Genomic DNA, 21,028 nt, shown 5'->3' with positions numbered 1-21,028 from the left:
TATCTGAATGCCAGTGCTAGTACACACTGTGGTATGTAGCAAAAAGTATCAAACTCTGTATCCTGATTATTTAAAGATACTTGTCAAACCCCTCTTTTAAGTTTCACATTCTGTATACCAAGTTCAGGGTACATGGGCATGCCAAACTACCACATTCAGATAAGTCAGAGAAGAGAAAACTTAGCATTGCCCTGAAGAAATGTAGAAAGTTATGGTAAGCTGCATCATTGACAACCCCAAAACCTCTGCTAAAGATACCACCTAGTATGAGTAAATAGTGGATCTATGCATATGGGAAATGAAATAACTGAGTTTCTTACAAAGGGAGTTAGCCAACAGAATACAGATCCATCAGACCATTAAGATCTTAATTTTAACATTTATTAAAGTCAACAAAGCATTTGTTTAAGAAACATGAAGCAGCAAGCCCTATACACAAAATTTGTTATTTCATAGTTCTGGTGTGGCTTGAGAGTTTCTCTTTCTAACAAGTGTCATGCAGGTATTGACCCCGCTTGAAGACCACATGTTAATTACCAATCTGGATTCAGATAACAGCGCAGACGACTGATAGGAAAAGATGAGTAAAACCATAATAGCAATGAAAGACAAGAAAGGTGATGGCAGACCTCAGAACCATTTTTTTTTAGGTTGAATTCATAAGGTCATATGACATTGTAGGTCCATAGTGAAGACAAAGGTGTTAAAAAATGACAAATGATTCACTTTGTGTAGGAGATGGAGAGAGTGTAGGTGTGGAGGGGACAAAAAGAAAGAAAGCAAATCCAGTTTATGACACCTTATCCAAAATTTCCATAAAAAAGAAAGCAAATCCAGTTTATGACTCCTTATCCAAAATGTCCATAAAGGACACAGGTTTGTTATATCTAGTAGGCCATGTGAATGCAGCTCAGGGACTTAGAACATCACCAGTGCCAGAGATAAAACTCACAAGCAATACATGAAATAGAAACCATTGGAAAAAAATCAAGATTCCAGAAAGGGCTTTGATTAAGAAAGGCAGAGAATCTAAGCCAAGTCCTGAAATAAAGATAATGCTAACAAGACAGAAAAGGACATGAAAAAACTGATAATCTGAAGAGTAGAAGAAGACTAGAAAAGGGCCAATTTCCAGAAAATGAGAGATCAGAGATTAAAGACCACGCCATAATAAGTGGTGTCATTTATTTTTAGAGAGATCACACATTGAGAACTTAAAGCAGGCTGATGGCAACTGCACAGCATTGCTTTATTTGCCATACCATACCCAAGCTGCTGGACATCTTGTATACTCTCCATCAGCTTCCACATGTCTTTAATCTTTCTTGAATTTATTATAGAATGCTTCAAGCCACCAGGCTCAGCCTTTTTAAAGCTGCACACATCCCTGAGGAATAAGCTTTTGTGCAATCACAGGCCCTTGAAGATTATCTTTTCCTCTTTGCAATGAGATCCCTGTGAGTCTTGACTTGATAATGCCTCAAAGTCTGCTGGAAATTAGGAATAGAAGTATGCTGTTTATAGACAGACTTGTTGTTGTTTTGTTTGGGTTCTCAGGTGAGTGTGTTGTCCATTGTGTGGGCTTATATAAATCATGGTATGTTGTACAAAATAATAGGCTTCATTGCTGCATCATACATGTATAAGTTGCATGAGTCATGCCTAGCACAGTTTGCTGTTTCTTGCCATCTCTTTTTGTTCCCCTTCCTGATTATGCCCTACATTTCCCCAAGTAGTCCCAATTTTACTTTCATGACTTTTTGTTGTTTTTTCTTATTATCATTATCTCTTTATTTTTTTAAAACAATCTTATTTTACATACCAATACCATGCCACCTGCATACTACATTCCTCTGGATTCTAACTATGCAACACCCAGTCTTCTCTCTAAACAGATGATACACAGTCTTCTCTCTAAGCAGATGAAGCTACAAAACACAAAACCCATGGGAATGGTACATACTTACATTGGTAGAAACAAATGGTAAAATACACTTAAACATATAACATTTACTGCTAATGATTCATAATAAGATATTATATTCATTTCTTTGTCTATATCCATAAAAACTTTGACTGGAAAATCTATATTATTTTATTTTATCTGAAAGAAAAAAACTGTTTTTATTGGGCCATTATGAAAAAGTTGTAATTTGAATTTTACTGATGGGCAGAGAGAGAGAAAGAGAGAGAGAGAGAGAGAGAGAAAATTTTAAAATAAGAGAAATAACTCACCAAAAACCCAGTAATTATTAAAAATTACAAAAGAACACAAGATATTAGAATCAAGACTTGTACATGAACCACCTAGGTATAATTATTATAATTATTTAATGTTATTCTTCAACCAGATTTCTTACAGAAATGTTTAATAATCATTTTATGAAAAAGTATATGGCTGAATTCTGAGATCTCTCTTCCTATCACAAGCTTTTATCACATATTAGACACTGTATGTGAGCAGCACCTGCTCCAGAAATAACTCCCTGCCTGATTCATCAGAACAGAAAAAAAGTTCAGCAAAAGAGTTGAGTACTTTCTGATACAGATGGCATCTGTCATTTAAATAAGTTATTTAAATCAAGTAGGGAAAATATCTGACAAATCTTTTTCAGACAAAAATCACTGAAGAAATCTGGAATAACATCTAAGGCATCAGAAGTTGTTTTTGGACCTTCAAAATTTCCTTTCATTCAGGAAGCAAACCATTGTCTCTGTGCCTCTTTATCTCTGTCTCTCTCTCTGCGTCTCTGTCTCTCTGCCTCTCATAAGTGTCATTGCAGGAGCTTGCACAAAAGAGCTTTTGATTAGCATTAGAAAGGTCTAATGTTTGAGACCTCGAATGCAAAACTTGTAATAAAAATAAACTTCAAGGTCTCAGAGTACTCTTATCAGATCAGCTGTATGGTCCCAGAGTAGGTTGCTTAAATCCGGGCTAAGCTTGGGAGTGCAAAGCTTAATACCCACAGGCTTGCAATCTTTTTGAATGTGATTATAATTCGGCACCAGCTTTGCATCCTGGATAAAGGTTCCCCTTGAACACAAAGTATGTTACATGCTTGTGTGGTGGTGATCAAGATACCCAGTGGATTATGGTGCTTGCTGTTCTTCAACCTCCAAAGTGGTGTTCAAATGCTACATCCAATCAGCTAAGCTGTGAATTAAATTTTTTAGATTGAAGACATAGTTTTATTTCATATGCCAGAAACTCATTTCAACCCTAGCATTTCTGTTAGCACATTGCATCTAGCAGCATAACTCAAGAGGTTTAATGAAAGTTTAAAAACAATCTGTTGCAGATTTTGTGCCTAATTTATTTTTAATTGCAAATTGTAAGATACATTATAGCCTGTGAAAATAGAAATTTAATTTCCTTCCTGTTTTTTTCTTTTTTCTTTCATTCTTTCTTTCCTTCTATATCCCTCTCCATAATTCTGTTACAACCAAAGTGGAAACAGGCTTTTAGCATGTTGTTTTCTGAAATTTGTTTCTTTATTCTTAGATCCTTGATGGTGAAGTCTTTGGAAACTATATCTCATACCACTTAGCATTATCCTTCAAACACATTTTTATGTCTTAAGAATACATTGCTTGGAATTCTAAGAATTTACAGTTATCCAAGTGTGTAATACACACTACCTTATTCCAATGCAGGAGGCTGGACCCCTTGTAACAGTGTTAAAGTCACAATTACAGGCATTTTCAGTTTTATATCCCTCTTATTGTTGATGCAGTATTAGAACAAACAAGTTAAGTTTTAATTGTAAAGACAGTTGTTCAATTTGAAAAAAATAAGTATTATCTTCAATATTTTTATAATAGAAAAAAGAACTTTATTATGCTGTTTCTTTGTGTTATAACAATTTTTTTTTAAATCGCAATGAATTAAGGTAAAAATCAAACAAAGGCACCATTTCAGAAAGTTTTGTTGCACTCTGTTGCCTCTGATGGTTTGAAATTGTAGAGGAATATGAAATGTTGAAAACAAAGGTCTTCTGTGCTCTGTTGGCATTCCCTGCTGACATCTTCGGCAAATTTACATCAGAACTGTGTCGTATTATTTATTTTCAGTTTCCTTACTTTCTCTTTCTCCCCTGCCCTTAGAGAGTAGCCATCAGCTCTCTTTACCCCAGCAAACCTTCCTCCCCGGCTTTGCTGGCATTGTGTCAGCTAAGCAAACTGCCACCTAAGCTAGTGACAAGTTCAGGGCTGCCACTTACCATATTGAGTGTGAATTAGTGTCCCAAGCATGTCTCTCCTTTCTGTTAGACCCTGTTAGACCAGTGCTTTCAGCTTCCACAAGGCCCAGATCCAGCGATGGTCTGAATAACATGATGTCCATTTTGGTGTTTGCACTTTCCTAAAGTGCTTTACACAGTGTGATCCTCCACAGAGCACAGTTGTTATCGGTGAGAGCCTACATGTTCCAGAGATGGTGCAGGTCACAGTAATGAGCTCAATCTAAAATATTTGGGATGTGTAAAATCAGGCAGAGAGGTCAGGAATTAAGATAAAAATGATAAAAAATAAGTACAAAATAGGATGAGCTTTTTCAAGGAAGAGTTTTTTATTTTAGTGTAATAAATTGAAGTAGAAAATATCCTATGGGCTAACAACCACTATCTAGTTCTTTGAGGTATTCATATGTTTTATCTTTAATTTTTAGAAGATTTAATATATATTTAATCTCTTCTCTAGGTTCATTCACAACACATCCTGAAAGCAAAATAATTATTTAAAATATTATTTGCTACTATTACTTTCTACTTTGTTGCTTAGACATTTGTTCTAATAACAGGAAAACATGCAATAAAAACATTTGGTGAAGGAGTAAATAAAGGCATTTTGAAGACCTGGATTACATCTTTGCAATAGATAAGTAATAAGAGAAAATGTTGGTCATCTATGTATTTGTTCAGCAGAAGAAGCAATATACATTTTATAAAAAGGGACTTGGTAAAACCTGATGCCTCTTTGAAACTTGATTAGATATTGCAACAAACATTCCCAAAAAAGTTTTTGAAAATATTCTTGACCAAATGAATGATGAATAAGTTATGGATAGCATCAGTCATAGTCAATATTTAAAATCTAGTAGTATATGCATTAGGTTGATAAATTTGGTATATACTCACATATAATTCATCGTGGCAAAAGTCAATCCTGTTGCCAGGACATGAATTGTATCTGTTTTTTTTTTTAATTCATGTCCAGAAAAAAAGGCACCCTACTGACCTTTCTCCCTCCCTTCCCTCCTCCCTCCCTCCTTCCCTCCAGATTCCTATTATATTCTATGGTTATAGATTAAGGTAAGGGAACTAAAATTTTGGTAAGCTCTTAGAGAAAACTTTTCTACTAGTGAAAAGGTAGTGTGGAGTTTAGTCTATTTAGGCTTTTCCAGCTTAATTCAGGGGGTGAATTCTCAGTTCTATGCTTGTTAAAGGTACACTCATTTCTTTTATTCATTGTATCTTTTCAATGCTTCCAAGGACTCAGTCTCTCTCTCTCTCTCTCTCTCTCTCTCTCTCTCTCTCTCTCTCTCTCTCTCTGTGTGTGTGTATGTATGTGTGTGTGTGTGTGCCTGCAAGTGTGTGCATCTACACACTCATTCCCACCCACACATACCCTCATAATCTGACCTGTGTTAGGATAGTGTACCTATAATCTTTGTGAATTCAGAAACCTGTAAAAGAAGAATATATCTATTTTTAAAAATCAGATTAATCAGAAAGTCATTATCTTGGCCAGAAGATAATCATGAATACATCTCTGCTGACTCTATGATTTTCCAACTTTAACTTGTACCAGGAAACATACCGTTAGAAAAGAATATATTGCACAAATAAAAATTTAACAATAAAAATTGTATATGGGTAATTTATGGTATATTTTGCCCCAAAATGTGGCATTAAAACTTATTCAGTTTGAAAAGTAGAGTCATAAATATCAAAATATGTTTTAAAATGTAAAACAATTGAACATAAATAAGTATAAGGTTATATGAATGTTAATAACCAAAAAGATTAGCAATTTACTATTTTTAGAAAATTATTAAAATAATTTAGGACTAGATTATCTTTTTTTGCACTGAAACTAAACTTTAAATGTTTACTCTTTTTTTTCTTTCCTATTTGGGTTTTTCAAAACAAGGTTTGTCTGTGCAGCTTTGGTTCCTGTCCTGGAATTCAGTTTATAGACCAGACTGGCCTCAAACTCAGAGATCTGCCCGCCTCTGCCTCTGTCTGGCAAAACTATTACACTTAACTTGTCTCTCTGAAAAGATCAAGGCAAAAAAACCATTTTACGGTAAGAGGACATGTATGATTCAGTTTATTCTCTTGCCAAAATTGTGCTGCCATGTAAACTGGAGATATTTCATTGCCAAAAGCCTAACACCACTCTGTCAGACCTACAGTGTGTAAATTTAGTACATGGCTTTATATTTGTTCTGTTTTATTTGTTTTCCTCTTTATTTGGATAGAAAATGTAGTTATACTGATAAAGGAGACATACATTCAATGCAATAAACACCACTATAGAAAACCAAACAATCAAATAACAACAAAAAATGACAGCCACAAACGTTCTCAGTCCCAAGTGACCAAATTTGTCTGTGGACATATGTCAGAAGCATTTAACAATCTCAAGTCCCTTGTGGTAAAAGGAATTCCCTATAGTGGGATATTCAAATTAGCAGACACCTTGGGGATAACAGCCTAGTTTTTAGATGAAGGAGCTAACATTGGGAGAAATTAAATCATTTGACTCATGTCATAAACTTAAATGGAGCAAATTCAAAGCACCTGTCATCCTGTCCAGTTGTGTCACACATTTTCTCCTGCTTTAACTGACTGAAATAGCTCCCTGGAATTATCCTGACCATTTATTCACCAGTTCCTGGGATTTAAGAGATGAGAACCATAGGACAAGGCCATCACAGGAAGAGATCATTTGGCATGAGATTGGATTTTAAATCTTTGGAAAGGGAAATTTTGAGTACAATTAAACTAATAATAAAGCTAAAGCATTAGTATTTTTAATGAAAATTGAAAGATCCCTGGAAAATAACTTAGATATCCATTTACATAAGTGTTTTTTACTGAGAAGTAAAATTAAACTGGGTCATTCTGAAAATGGAACAACCTTAGACAATGTCATGTCTACTGCTGATGTCCTATACCATCCTGCCACGAATTACAATGAAAAATGATGAGAAATTTGCACAGGAATACTACTCAAATAAGATTTGCATTACTAAAGAAATAGAGAGGTAGTTAAAAACACTTAAGTTTCATGCAGAGAACTTATGTTGAATTCCCAGCACCCACAGAATACTTAATAGCTGCCTGTAACTCCAGTCCCAAGGAATCTGATGCCCTCATAAGCACATATACACTGAGTAGCATGCACATGCACTCACATAAATGTGTACATGTTGTAAAACTAAGATTTCAGTTACAATCCTAGCAATGAACATAAGCCAAGGAAAGTGGACATTTTGCTATCTTCTCTTAAATGTAGATATTTTATGAATGACAGTAGTTGTAATTACATACCAGAAATTGAGTAAGATCCTAAAATCTGACCACATGGCTACTCAGGCAGCATGATGGAGATACTCCTTCCAACCCATGAGCAGATAGGATCTGAATAATTGTACCACTGGGCTAGCTATGTGCCTAAAAGATAAATAAAAAACAAAAAAGATAAATCCTCTTTCCTAATTATATTAGACACTTTCATGTCACTGTGACTAAACAATGAAAGGAATCTAGTTAGGGAATGTCTGATGGCAGCTGATTTCAGCACCTTATGGTAGGAAAGAGTTCTGGTGGTAGGCAAGGGAGGAAACAGGTCCACATTTGGTACATCAGGAAGCAGAGATAGGACCAGAAACAGGGACATGTGCTGACACTCAAGGGCACTCTATCTCAGTCTATGATGTCACAAAGGATTTGCTGCTTCAGAAAATATAACATCTGAGAAAAAGTGTACAGACACTTTGTACAGGGGACATTTCACATTCAAGCTATAACATGAACATTAGTAATAGACTGGGGTTCAATTTGAATACCTAAAGTGAGGAAGACAGGGAAAGACATCCCTATGATCTATTCTCCCTTGATAGCAGGCTAATTTTGAGTATGGAATACTCATCAGTGAAACAAATATGCATTGCAATTTTAGCACATATCTTTGATCTACCTGATGCTGTGTATATTAAGGAGAAAGACTCAGATATGATGCAGAATCTCAGCGTGAAGCTCAGTGACTAATAACCAATGGCATGGATGGATTCTCCATGTGTAGAGAAAGTGAATGTTAGAAGCCAGACTGAGTTAAGGGAACATGCATTTTGCAGAGTCTCTGTGAATATCCTGAATAACAAAGCACTGGTTTTGGAATAATTTCACATAAATTCATTCTAATACCACCATATAGGACATAATATAGATTAGCAAACCTATATTATTTGTCTTATTCACCTTATTTACAGAATGGGGCTAATCATCAATGACATTGTGTGAATGCTTGAAGGATAAAATGGGTGCCTGTAATTGTAAATTGCACAAATATTTGCTAGTCTTTTCTGCATTTATGAAAGAGAGGGAAGACAGTTAGGGGCTATGCTGCTTGCTCCCTTGAAGTCTAGACATTCAACCTTGAATGAAGATGCTGACAAGATAGTGAGAGAATTTTCCAGATCATCTGAAACATAGAACTAGCATAAAAAATACTCTGATGTCTCAGGAGTGGGACTCAATTTGTGTGAGATTTCAGGAAGCCAACAATATGATTTTAGTAGGGAGAATAATAAAAGTTGATGGAATGACATATAGAACATAGAAATACATGTCAGGATGCATATTTCACTCTCAAATTGTCTGTCCTGTCTACTGAAGTAAATGTCTTCCATCAGAGTGCATGCCGTGATACAGCTACAGAACACCTGAGTGGCTCTTTTGTTTTCACCCACTGAGATGGCTCTGAACATCCTTATGTCTTCTGTCATATCCTTCCTTATCCTTTCATAAAACACATGGGAATACCTCTTATTTATCTATAAGACCTTAGTAGGTAATACAAGGCAATTATGATGAGATGCCTTTGTGAATAATGCCATCTCCTATCTTCTTTGTGTATGAAATAATGAAATAGTAAGAGCTCATGTATAAGAATGTGTGATATGTAAAGATATATAAATTTGGATCACTTAAAGATAAAAAAAAAGTTTCTTAGTTGATGCTCTGTTCATGTGAAGGGACACCATCACCATGGGGACTCAATAAAGAAAGCATTTAGATGGTGGCTTCCTTCCAGAGGTGTAGCTTTCATGATGGAAAGCATGGTGACATGCAGGAAGACATGGTATTGGAGAAGTAGCTGGGACTTCTATTTCCAGATCTTCAGCCGGCAGGAAGAAGACTAGCTTTGGCTTTTGGAAACATTAAAGCCCACCCCAACAAGCCACACCTACCCCAATAATATCACACCTCTTAACCCTTTACAAATTTTATTACTCCCTAATGACCAAACATTCAAATATATGAGCCTGTGGTGGTCATTGTTATTCAGAAACAACACTTCTTTTGCAAAGATTAATTATAAGACTTATTTTGGGGAAATATAAAGGTAGATGTATGGAGAACTATGCAATCACTGCTGTGTGCGTTTCAGAGCTGCCTTTCTTGAGAGTCCAGGAAGTAGTACTGACCGATAATACAAAAGAAAACTCTCCCAATGCTATTTCAGGATCATGGATGTTTTATCCCCAACTGACCCCTACACAGAAACAAACCAAATGATGACAGCAGATCTATTGACTTCCTTTTTAGATATTTTTTTTTCTTATTTTACATATCGATCCCAGTTCCCTCTCCCTCCCTCTCTCCCACCCTCTCTCCTTTCCTCTATCTCTCCCTTTCATGCCACCAAGCTACCCTCATGATCCACCACCCCCAACACTCCACAGGGAGTGTAATACCTCCCAGGAGGAATTAATAAAATCAGTCATGTCATGTGGAGTAGGAACTAGACACCCCCTCCTGCCTTTAGGTTAAGGGAGTATCCCTCCATGGGGAATGTGCTCCCAAAGTCCTCTTGTGTACCAGGGATACATCATGGTTCCACTGTCAAAGGTCATTAGACTACGCAGGCAATGTAACTGAGACTCCATGTTCAGGGAGTATGATTCAGTCCAATACTGGTTTCCTAGCTATATGTCTGGGGATCCATTAGCTCCCCCTTGTTCAGGTCATCTGACTCTGTGGATTTCTGTAGTCTGGTCTTGTCCCCATTTTCTTATCACTCCACCTTCTCTGCATCTGGATTCAAGTTCAGCTCAGTGTTTAGCTGTGGGTGTCTGTTTCTGTTTCCATCAGCTACTAGATGAGGGCTTTATGATGGTGGATAAGTTAGTCATCAATCTCATTATCAGGGAAGGGCATGCTTGGTGGTCTTTCCACTGTTGCTCAAATTATTAGTTGGGGTCAGGCTTGTAGGTCTGGACACTCTGGAAATTTCTCTACAGTCAGTTTTCTCTTCAAACCTCTAATGGCTACCTCTTTAATCTCTCTCTCTCTCTCTCTCTCTCTCTCTCTCTCTCTCTCTCTCTTTCTCTCTCTCAGTCTTCCTAGTCACACATGCTTTCCTCTCCTCCCCTTCTATTTTATTAGGGAGTAATAAAATTTCTCCTAGTTCTCTCTCCACTCACTGCCCCCCACTCCCAATATGCGAGACCTTATCCCTATCCCCTTCTGTGAGGGAACTTATATGAAGCTCTTAGAATCCTTTTTGTATCCTAGTTTGTGTGGTGGTGTGAATTATATGCTAGGGATCCTTTGCTCAAGGTCTAAAATCAATATATTAGTGAATACATACCATGTTCCTCTCTTTGTGACTGAGTTACCTAACTCAGGAGGGTTGCTTCAAGTTCTAGCCACTTGCCTTTTTACCTTTAAAAAGACATTGGTTGTTGTCATTAACCATTTATAACCAAACCCATTTAAGTGAAAACAAACAAAAACAATATTTGAGAATTTGGGCATCGTTCTTTCCAAACTGCTTCCAGCTGGTAGGGGATGCTGTTATGGGGATCCTAAGAAGATGCAGAAATCCTGGCTGTAGTCTGCAAGGCTGCCTTGTTCAAGCTGCTTTGAATGTTGGATCACCAGTAACTCTGTTTCAGGGCGTCTGGTTTGATCAAACCACATTAGTCTGGAAGGAATCCACAGCTTTTCATTTTCTGTGGAAACAAAAATAGAAATCCTTTTCCCCAGTAACTTGTCCTTAGACTTAAATTTTGGAGTCAAAGCATTTTTAAAATATATGAATCCAGCAGCATTCATTTTAACAGTTGTTATATCCTCAGCAGTCAAATGATACAAAGACAATATAATGCCATACAGCATGCAAATTCTCTCCAATTTTATGTGGCCTTTTTATTACTCTGTTTATTTTACTTCTATTTTTTATTTTTTTTTTTTTATTTTTTTGAGACAGGGTTTCTCTGTGTAATTTTTATCTGTCCTGGAATTCACTCTGCATACCAGGTTTACTTTGCAATCATAGATATCTGCTTGCCTCTGTCTCCTAAGTACTGGGATTAAAAGCATGTGCCACCACACCCAGCTCCTCTCTGTCTTTTTAAAACCATTTTATTCCTTTTCTCTCCCAAGCCTACATATATTTTAGAATGCACTGTAAACCTTTAGCAATTTTTTGTTAATATGAATCTGTCTTTACTGTAAATCTTTATTTTTTTCTGGCCATGAATCTTTTATCTGGCAAACAGCAACATGGCTAAAATGAAATTCATAGCTGTGTTAGCCATGGTCTATCCAAGTTGGCGGCAGGTATTTTACTGCCAGAACTGAGAGTTGTGCTCACTGCCTTAGTCTAAGCTGCCATCCAGCAGCATGTTGCCAGCTTGGAGATGTGGTCACTGCCATTGCCAGCTCTTGTACACACCATTCAGTTGTTAGCAGAGCTCTTTAAAAACCTTGTGGTTTTTTGCCGCTTATGCTGAGTCAGGAAATCTCCCTTAAAGGAGCCGCGCAAGTCTCTGTTTGTCTCTAGCAAAACAGTGTTTAACTGAGAAACATGGTGCTATCAAGAAGCCTTGCTTGTCTTTATTGTTTTGTTTCTAAAACCATTTTTTTTTAGGTTTTCTTAGTTTTAACTGGAAGTTGTTATAAACCACATTGTGGTGCCATATGTTACAAATAAGGTTTTTTTCCTTGCTTGCCTAGACCCACCGCCGTGCCAGCTCCAATTAACACACAGAGACACTGTATGTGATATAATGCTGTTGGCCAGGTACTAGTTTCTTATCAACTAGCTCTGTCTTAATTATTAACCCATTTCTATTAATTTAAGTAATTCCATATGGTCTGATCTTACCAGAGAGCAGGCTGGTGTTCTTCTCTCTCCAGTCTCCCCATGCTGACTCCTCCTTACCACTTCTTCTTTCCTCCTTGTTTCCTAGTCCCACCTATCTTTCTTTCCTATTGGCCAACAGAGCTTTATTCATTAACCAGTATGAGAAACATATTTACAGAATGACATCTCCCATCAGGTCTATCTGCACTCTTCTGTACACCATCATCAAGTTGTGCCATTGTATACTTTTAGCTTTTTTGTGAAAGGTCAGGTTTTCATAGTTGTGTGGGTCAATATTGGGATTTTCAGTTTGATTCCATTGGTCTACCTGTTTATTTTTGTGCTAATACCAAGCTGTTTTCAGGAATATAGCTCTATACTAGAGCTTGAAGTCTGAAATGGAGATGCCTTCTGAAGTTCCTTTATTATACAGGGTTGTTTTGGCTTTCCTGGGTCTTCTGTTTTTCCATATATAAAGTTGAGTATTATCCTTTCAAGATCAGTGAAGAATTGTGCTGATACAATATAAACTCAAAAAAACAAAAAACAAACAAACAAACAAAAAAAAAAAACAAAAACAATAGCCCTACTATATGCCGCTGACAAAGGGACTGATAAAGAAATCAGAGAAACATCACCCTTTACAGTAGCCACAAGCAACATAAAATATCTTGGGGTAATGCTTATCAATAAAGTGAAAGACCTATATAGCAAGAACTTTGTGTCTTTAAAGAAAGAATTTAAAGAAGATGCCAGAAAATGGAAAAGTCACCCATGCTCTTAGATAGGTAAGATAAACATAGAAAAAATGTCAATCTTGCCAAAATCAATGTATAGATTTAATGTAATCCCCATCAAAATCCCTTTTATATGTTTTTAAGATCATCAAATATAGGTAGTTGCTATAATTGCATATTGCATATTTACTACTTCACATTTGCAGCTTTTCTGGCAACAAATTGAGTTTGATATGTTAAGGTGTCCTAAACATTGGCAATGCTGTGATAGATGAGCACATACCCAACTAACACTTCATGTTTGGTCACACAAGGCTAATTTAGGCTGCTTTAAGTTAGTAGTCTGTAGAGTAGAAACTAATATGGTTAAAGGAAGATGTGTTAAACTGCCTCCTGACTATTTCACTCTGGTGCCACACTGTTTTTTTTTTATCAGTTTCTCATAGATCTAAAGTAGCATCCCCTGGTTTCTACATCTGTGGTTATAATTTCACAGTGAACACTGACCCAAGAGCTTTAATGTTAGGGAAACCACAATTGTACTCTGTGTTTGTCCTGGGCACACATTTTAGTAATGTGTAGTGTCATAGAAAACAACCCAAGAGACATTCTCCACCTTCAAAGATGATCCATTTCTTTGCCAGAGATATGATTCACACTCTTATCTGTCTGACAAGTACACTTCAAATAGACAACTGACTTTAGACAGAACCCATTGATAGAAATTTCTCTTCCCACCTGAGCACTGGGATGCAGGTGAAATCTGTGCATCTTTACTAATGACTTAGGCACCTTATTATCTAAAAATATGAGGAAAGAGAAATATTGGATAACTTTCTAATAAATGATACTTCAACATTCAATTTGTTCTGTCTTTTCAAGCAGAATTAGTTTTAGAGGTATTTTTGTTCATTTATTATTGGAAAAGACCTTACTAACTTATTCAAGCAAGAAAATTACCCCAAAAGCTCACAAGATTTATAATGCTTGGGGAAAAAAAAGGCAATTCAAAACCTAATGAGACATTTTAGGCCTCATTTACATCTCTAACCTGACCCATTTTCTGCAAAACGTTTTTGTTGGTAATTTACATACTAAAAGCTAGTTATTTATCCATCCCTAACCAAAAAGTTGATGAGATTACTAATACCACAGTGATGTTACGATTACCCTAAAAGCTAAATACAACCATTACTAGGTTGACTATTGAATCATTTATTTAGCTATCATCTTCATTACAGGCTGAAAATGTACCAAAACTCTGAAAAAGGAAATGACACCAAAGCCCAAATATTTCATTGCCACACTGAGACTGGGAACAGCAATCTGCCCAAGAATTCACACTTTGGAAGTAAAGAACAGTGAGGTGTTTTTGTCTATGTACACATGACTATATTAGGAAAATGAACAGCAGAGTGAAATTCCTTCTCTAAAACTAGTTCAAATGGCCCTCTGTCTCTCTCACACACACGGTATATGTTAAAACTTCATATGAATTTGAAGCGAGTAATTTTATTGTTTATTGATGCAATTATCATAATTGTTGCTGAGTTGTGTATGTATAGAAACACTTTTCTACATGTGTGCAGTTACACGTGTGTATGTGCAAACATGTATACTTGTATGTGAGTGTAGAAGACAAAGGACAACCCTGGCTATCATTTCTCTTGAGGTACCATCTACTATGTTTTCTGTTTGTTTGTTTATTTGGTTGGTTGGGTTTTTTTTTTAATTTGTTTTGTTTTGTTTTGTTTCCTGAGATAGAGTCTCTATCTCGTGGTCTTGGTCTTGCCAATTTTGACCAGCTGGCTACCCATTAAGCCACAAATATTACCTGTCTCCATTTATCATTAACTGGGATTAGAAAAGTTTGCCACCGTGTCTGGACTTTTACATGGATTCTGGTTATTGAACTCTAGATTGCACACTTTCATACAAAGCACTGTAATCACTGAGACCTCTCATCAGACCCAGATCTAGTTATTACTTTGTGTTTGCTTATTACATAATATGGACTTCCAATATGTAAAGGGAAAGGAAGCTACATTGAGGAGCAGTAGTTCCTCTCATAAGTTTCAGGAAAAATTTTTTTTTCATAATTGACTGGAAACTCAAGTCATAAAAGGATAAAAGGAGAAGATAGAAAGAAGTTGGAAACATCTATGAAGTTACAGAAAACAGTGATAAATTCTGAGTTCTATGCCAAAGTAGGGTGATTTTAGCCAGTAAAACATTGTATATTTCAAAATACCCAGAAGTAAAGATTAAATTTTTAGTATCAAGGCAATTATGTATTCAAAGTGATGTATATAATAAGTAACTAAAAATTATGACCCTCTATCATATGCACACTTCAAAACACACAATATATTATTAGGAGCTGACTAATAATATATATCCATAGGTATATAAATCCTACACTAATCTCTAAAGATCTATGTGAAAAACAAGTTTTAGGAGCTCAATGAGAAAAGTGCTTAATAGTCAAGCTTGAGGAGTTGAGTTTGGGTACTCAGTTCCCACATAAAACTCTGTATAGTTCATGCTATGCATCTGTGAACACAGTGCAAGTAAAGATGAGAAGGAAGACAGATAGTGACATCATTCTGGCCAAACATTGTGCCCAAAAGGGCAAGCTCAAAGTTCAATGAGATCCCCAATGTCAAAAAGTAAGGTAGATAATCAAGTGAAGTGGTGTTCTTAAGGTTATTATCTGATCAGTCCACATTTCCCCATATACAAGAGCACCTATACACACATGTGCATATGTGCAAGTGTGCATGTATGAACCCATGTATTACATGAATGTGAGCATTTGCACACACACACACACACACACACACACACACACACATACACACACACACACACACAAGGAGACATGAGACCATGACTGTGAAATCAGACATTGATCATCTCCAATTCTCCCGAGTTGAATGCACACCAACAACTTTGTTCTACCCATATCCACCTTTATCACTTATTACCAATAGTACTTGTCTGTAAGGAAAACACAAAAAAATGAATAGTTTCTGAAGACATCCCTCAGGAAAAAAAAAAAAGAGAGAAAACAGAAGAATAGTTCTAGAACCGCTCACATTTTAAGGAAACTCATCAGGCAATCAGATGACTCATTTTTATCTCCCTTGTGTTAGAGGAAGTGAGAGGGCAGAGATTGTATGAACTATTGTACCAAAAGGGTATCCATGAATGGAATACAAGAGAAGAAGGTATTCTCTGGTGTGATGGAGTACGACTGATACTCTTAAAGAGTAATAACCATTTTAAGAATCAAATCCTTTGTGCTATGCTGATTTTCTTTTCATTTTTTCCCAAAATTTTTACTGTGCTACTATAAAGTGAGCAGGCTAGATGCATACCAATACATCTTTCCATTAGACTTCAACACTACAAGTTGGATCCTAGCAAGATTCATTCCAATGCCAACAAGATGAGAAACAGAGCCTTAATGGTTTTGCTACTTAACTACTACCAAGCATATGGTTTTGGTGTGTTATCTTCATATACAGTGAAAAAATGTATAAAACTACAAATGCACAGTTATATTTCAGGAAAAAAACCTTAAAATTGCAGAAAATTATGATACAGAAACATAAAAATTACCCTTTAATTTTTATTTGTGATTCATTCTTGAACAAGATATTGAAGTACTGGCTCCTATGTAAGATATTCTTTTCTTTCTCCAGGTGAAAATCTACTGCCAAAAAAGAACACCTTAGGCTAATCAACCAAGTGGTCACTGTTCTCTTTATGTGACAGACCGGCAGGCTAAGGCACGACACACAGAGTTGCTCGCAACCAGTCCATCCTGGAGCTCTGCAGTGATCTCCAGGGAAGAGCTTGCAGAGGTGAGTGTCTCTGTGTGGGCAGGTGCTTTGATAGCCTTGTCTTCTGGATGAACTCTTTATTGGGGTTTTAAGTCAATCATGTCATCTGTTTCAATAGGAACTGTTAACATATTACCTCTTCTCTTTCACTTATTCTATACCTTGCCTACAACCACTCCCCTTACAGAAATGAGTTGATATCTCACTTTATCTTATTTTCACCATGTGTATAATGTTACAACTAAAAATTTAGAATGAAATAGAGAGATAGAAGGAGGAAGAGGGACCATTCTGTACATTTAAAAGCATACTATTGTTTGTTTTTTAAATTATTTAAATATAGCTATTATCAAGGGCTTTGAGTAGCAGTAATTATTTACTAGTAACTTATATTGGAAAGGTATAAAATATAAAATAGCTTTGCTTCCTAAATTGGAAATATAGAATATTGCCAGAAGAAAAAATTAGAACAACTGTGTGGTGAACTTTGTGAATTAAAATTTGTCTTTTGATAGTAAGATAGTTAAATGTAAACCAAGGAAATATGCTATGCTAATGAGCAAATTGTCTCCATCTACAATGAAGGAAGTATATCTCATAAGATATGATATATACATCATGCAAACATAGCTTTTATTAGTGGAATATTGTTAGACACAAAGATCATAACTTTGTAAAGTTTTATATAACTCAAGTTGACATTGAGTTCTTGGTTTGATATTTCTAAGTTTTTCTATATATGACACTGGTTTTAGTAAACCATTATAATCAAGACTTATAAAGGGTATAAATGCACACAAACTTATGAAACACTGAACCAAATACTTTCTGTGTGTCTGACTAGTTTTAGGTCTCTGAATATATTCAGAGAAAGTTAGTTCCTGCATGTGATAGAGGCAAAGTCTGAAAGCAGAAATCCTGTAGAATGTCTAAATGTCACAGGTGTTATTGGAATGGAAACGCACTTTTCTATACATTTTCTAAGTGTTATATATAGATGGAGCTGGATACCATATTTTTCCACTTTATTTCTGACTCGACACCTATCACCTTTTTCCAAATTACTAGAAACTAAAAATACCACCATGAAATCATCAACAGGAGTGCTTTGGCAGAAGCATGGAGTTCAGGTTCACTATTACCTTTAAGAAATATGGTATATATCACTTTCAATATTGCTGATAGGTTGAGGCAAACTAATATGTGTAGAATTGATTTGAGTTTTAGAAACAAGTATTGCAGGCAGCCTAATCATTTCAAAAGGGAAGGGAAAAGAAATGTGTGATAAAATTGTTAGAGGAAAAGCAGGTGTCAGAAAGAAAAAAGTAGTTCGAAGTTAGGAAAACCATAGCAAAGGAAGAGGTACATTTCACATGTCCTTTCATACAGATTTATATTGCTTTTAATTATGTGTATGTGTGCATAGGGGGATGTAAACAAGCATGTGGGTGCTTGCAAAAGCCAAAAGAGGATATAAATTCCACTGGATATGCTGATTTAGAATCACAGCCAATTGTTAACTACCCAATTGTTAGTAACTCAGCCTGGGTTCCGGGAGTCAAACCCAAGTCTCAGAAAGGGAAATGTGTGATCCTACCTGTTCTGCCATCACTTTAGACCTTTGATCATGAAAATAAAGCCTTCACAAATTTTTCCACTGCTGAAATCAAACTTTATAGTGTTTAAAGAAAATGAGTTGGGAATTGTTTTGTGAGTAAAGTGAAGTGTACATTTATGGTCATTGTATTAGATAAAAAGGAAAATAAATGGAATGCATCATTCTTCATTTTAGGTCAAATGAGTCATCAAATTAGCAATAAGTAGGGGAAATGTTGCCTTTAAATGATGAGGTTTGCTCAGAGAATACATAAATAAATTAACAGCATATGAGACTTCTTACTACAGACAAAGCTTAACCCCTTCGAAGCATAAACTTTCACAGAATCCTCTGCTATCTGCCTGTTTATGATCGGTGCATGAACATTTCTAATCAGATATGTGCTTGCTTTATAGAAATGTCGTCATGAGTCAGTACAAGGGGTCTTATTATTTATGACAGCATCTTTTTTACATAGTTATCTGAGAAACATGCATTGTCATCATGTTAATTTTTCAGAGACTAAATTACACTGGAAGGCACACAACAGTTTTCCTTCTAGAGACAGAAACACATGCAACACCTAGAAAATTTACAGAGTGAATCCTTTTCATTAGTGATTTTTATTTTCTTCTTGCTACAATTATTTTACTATTTGGAAAAAAGACAGGTGAGTTTCAATCACTTTGTCCATCTCAGATTTTGAATATTCAGTTCAGAATAAGATAGAGGTCCTTCAGAGGACACAGTTTCTCGTACTTTTCTATTATCATTTAAATTTCATTTCATATTTTGATATCCCCTATTAGAAAGTGGAGAAAGCATGAAAATATACTTCTTAGATCTTCATTTCCAAATTTAGATGTGCAGTTCTATAACAAGCATTGCTATCATATGTGGTAGTGCTGGGAAGAAAGAAAAATCTCACTTTGAATCCATCACCATCACTGTAATAACTTTTAGTTGCAAGCTATAATTAACATGAATAATGGTGAAAAAAGGGGAGATGCATGAGAAAACTTTAGTCTTTAGTTAAAGAAGTTTAATGTAAACACCACTCCTCTCCTTAACAAATATTTATGTGCCAGAATCTTGTTGGCAGGTGTTAAGAGTCCTGAAGTTTGCACCTACACTGTGCTATCATTGCAAGTGCATCTGAGTGTTAGAAGAATTAAATCACAAATTTCCCCAAAGCTTACATGTAGCAGGAAAAGTTCTCAATATCATATAGGTGAAGAAGAAATTATAATGTAAAGCTTGAGATCAAGTGAAAGCAGCATTTGAATTTAGAAAGAAAAAGTGCCTGGGCAATTTCCCTAAATAGAGAACAAGCTGATATTATTGGGGAAGTAAAAGACAAACAGTGTGGTCACTGAAGCATACAGAATGAGTAGAAAAGAGAATGAATCACATCACACCAGTGCAAGAGGGAAGAGAAAGGCACATGAGGTCCTAGTGACCAATGAAAGAAATATGACATTCCATCTAAGTGCAATGAAAACCATGTATGGCCTTAGACAGGAAATGATGTAGTAAGCTTCCCATTGTAAAATAACCTGTGGTGGATGAGTTGACATGAAAAGGAGGAGAGAACATAGAAAGATGTATCTGGAAAACTTTACATCACATCAGACATGACAAGTGGGTAACGGTGGGTAATGAAAGAGATGGAGACAAATACAAGAATTCCACTATTGGTTCTAAAAGAGAATTGACCATACCTAATAAAGAACAAGGAGGGTCAATGATGATTTTGAATTCTGGCTTGTGATGTTTGTAGTTAAGTTCTTCGTGAAATGGCTGTAATTTAGCACACTAGGTATATCCATAAGTCCATCTCATTTACAGAATAAACCTCAACAATCTGGGTCAAATGAATAACTTTAAAATCATTGACTTCTAGATAGTTCCTGAAGCCAAGATGGTGAATGAGATTATGAAAGGATAGACCTTAGAAAGATAAAAGAAAAGGTCCCAAACAGAAAGTGCTATAAATGACTTCATTATTTAGTCACTAGAGAGCTGAGAAGGCATACACGAAGCTGAGCCAGGAAAGACAAAGCAAAAAGAGAAATATGGAGTGAAGTTATGCCAAGGAAAGCAATGACATGGTAACAATGTTTGTAAAGAGGTTCAGTAGTGCACACTCAGATGTGAGGTATCTCTCATATTAAAGGGGAACATCATTAGTTAATTTTGCAGTGGAAATTTTATAAGAGAATGTGGCAGAAATCCATATCAAAGAACATTAATCCATGAATAATAGAGGAAGAAATAGGATAAGCGAATTTAGACAACACTTTCTAAAATTGGGTGTGCAATTACAAACAGAAGTTGCAATGTATATGTAGAAAAATGTACCTGATTCTCTCCCCATTTCTGGATCTATCTTTCTGAGATGAGAATTTTCCACTTATGTGTACAAGAAATGAGAAGACATATGACTATATAGGATAACAATAAAG

The 21,028-nt window shown here is 35.9% G+C and overlaps 1 protein-coding gene across 8 annotated transcripts in view; it reads left to right on the top strand.

Annotated features, from left to right (window-relative positions):
- Positions 1-16,905: 16,905 nt before the first annotated feature.
- The window catches only part of Tenm3 (teneurin transmembrane protein 3), a 1,243,671-nt gene continuing 1,239,548 nt past the window's right edge, over positions 16,906-21,028 (top strand). For all 8 annotated transcript variants that reach the window (XM_051182423.1, XM_051182422.1, XM_051182421.1 and 5 more), the window contains exon 1: positions 16,906-16,987. The gene's annotated coding sequence lies outside the window, so the exon portion shown is untranslated. The remainder of the gene's footprint in view (positions 16,988-21,028) is intronic.

This window comes from Phodopus roborovskii, unplaced genomic scaffold (assembly GCF_943737965.1).
Source record: "Phodopus roborovskii unplaced genomic scaffold, PHOROB, whole genome shotgun sequence".
NCBI classification, from domain to species: domain Eukaryota; kingdom Metazoa; phylum Chordata; class Mammalia; order Rodentia; family Cricetidae; genus Phodopus; species Phodopus roborovskii.
This window is presented reverse-complemented; position numbering and strand designations above follow the sequence as displayed.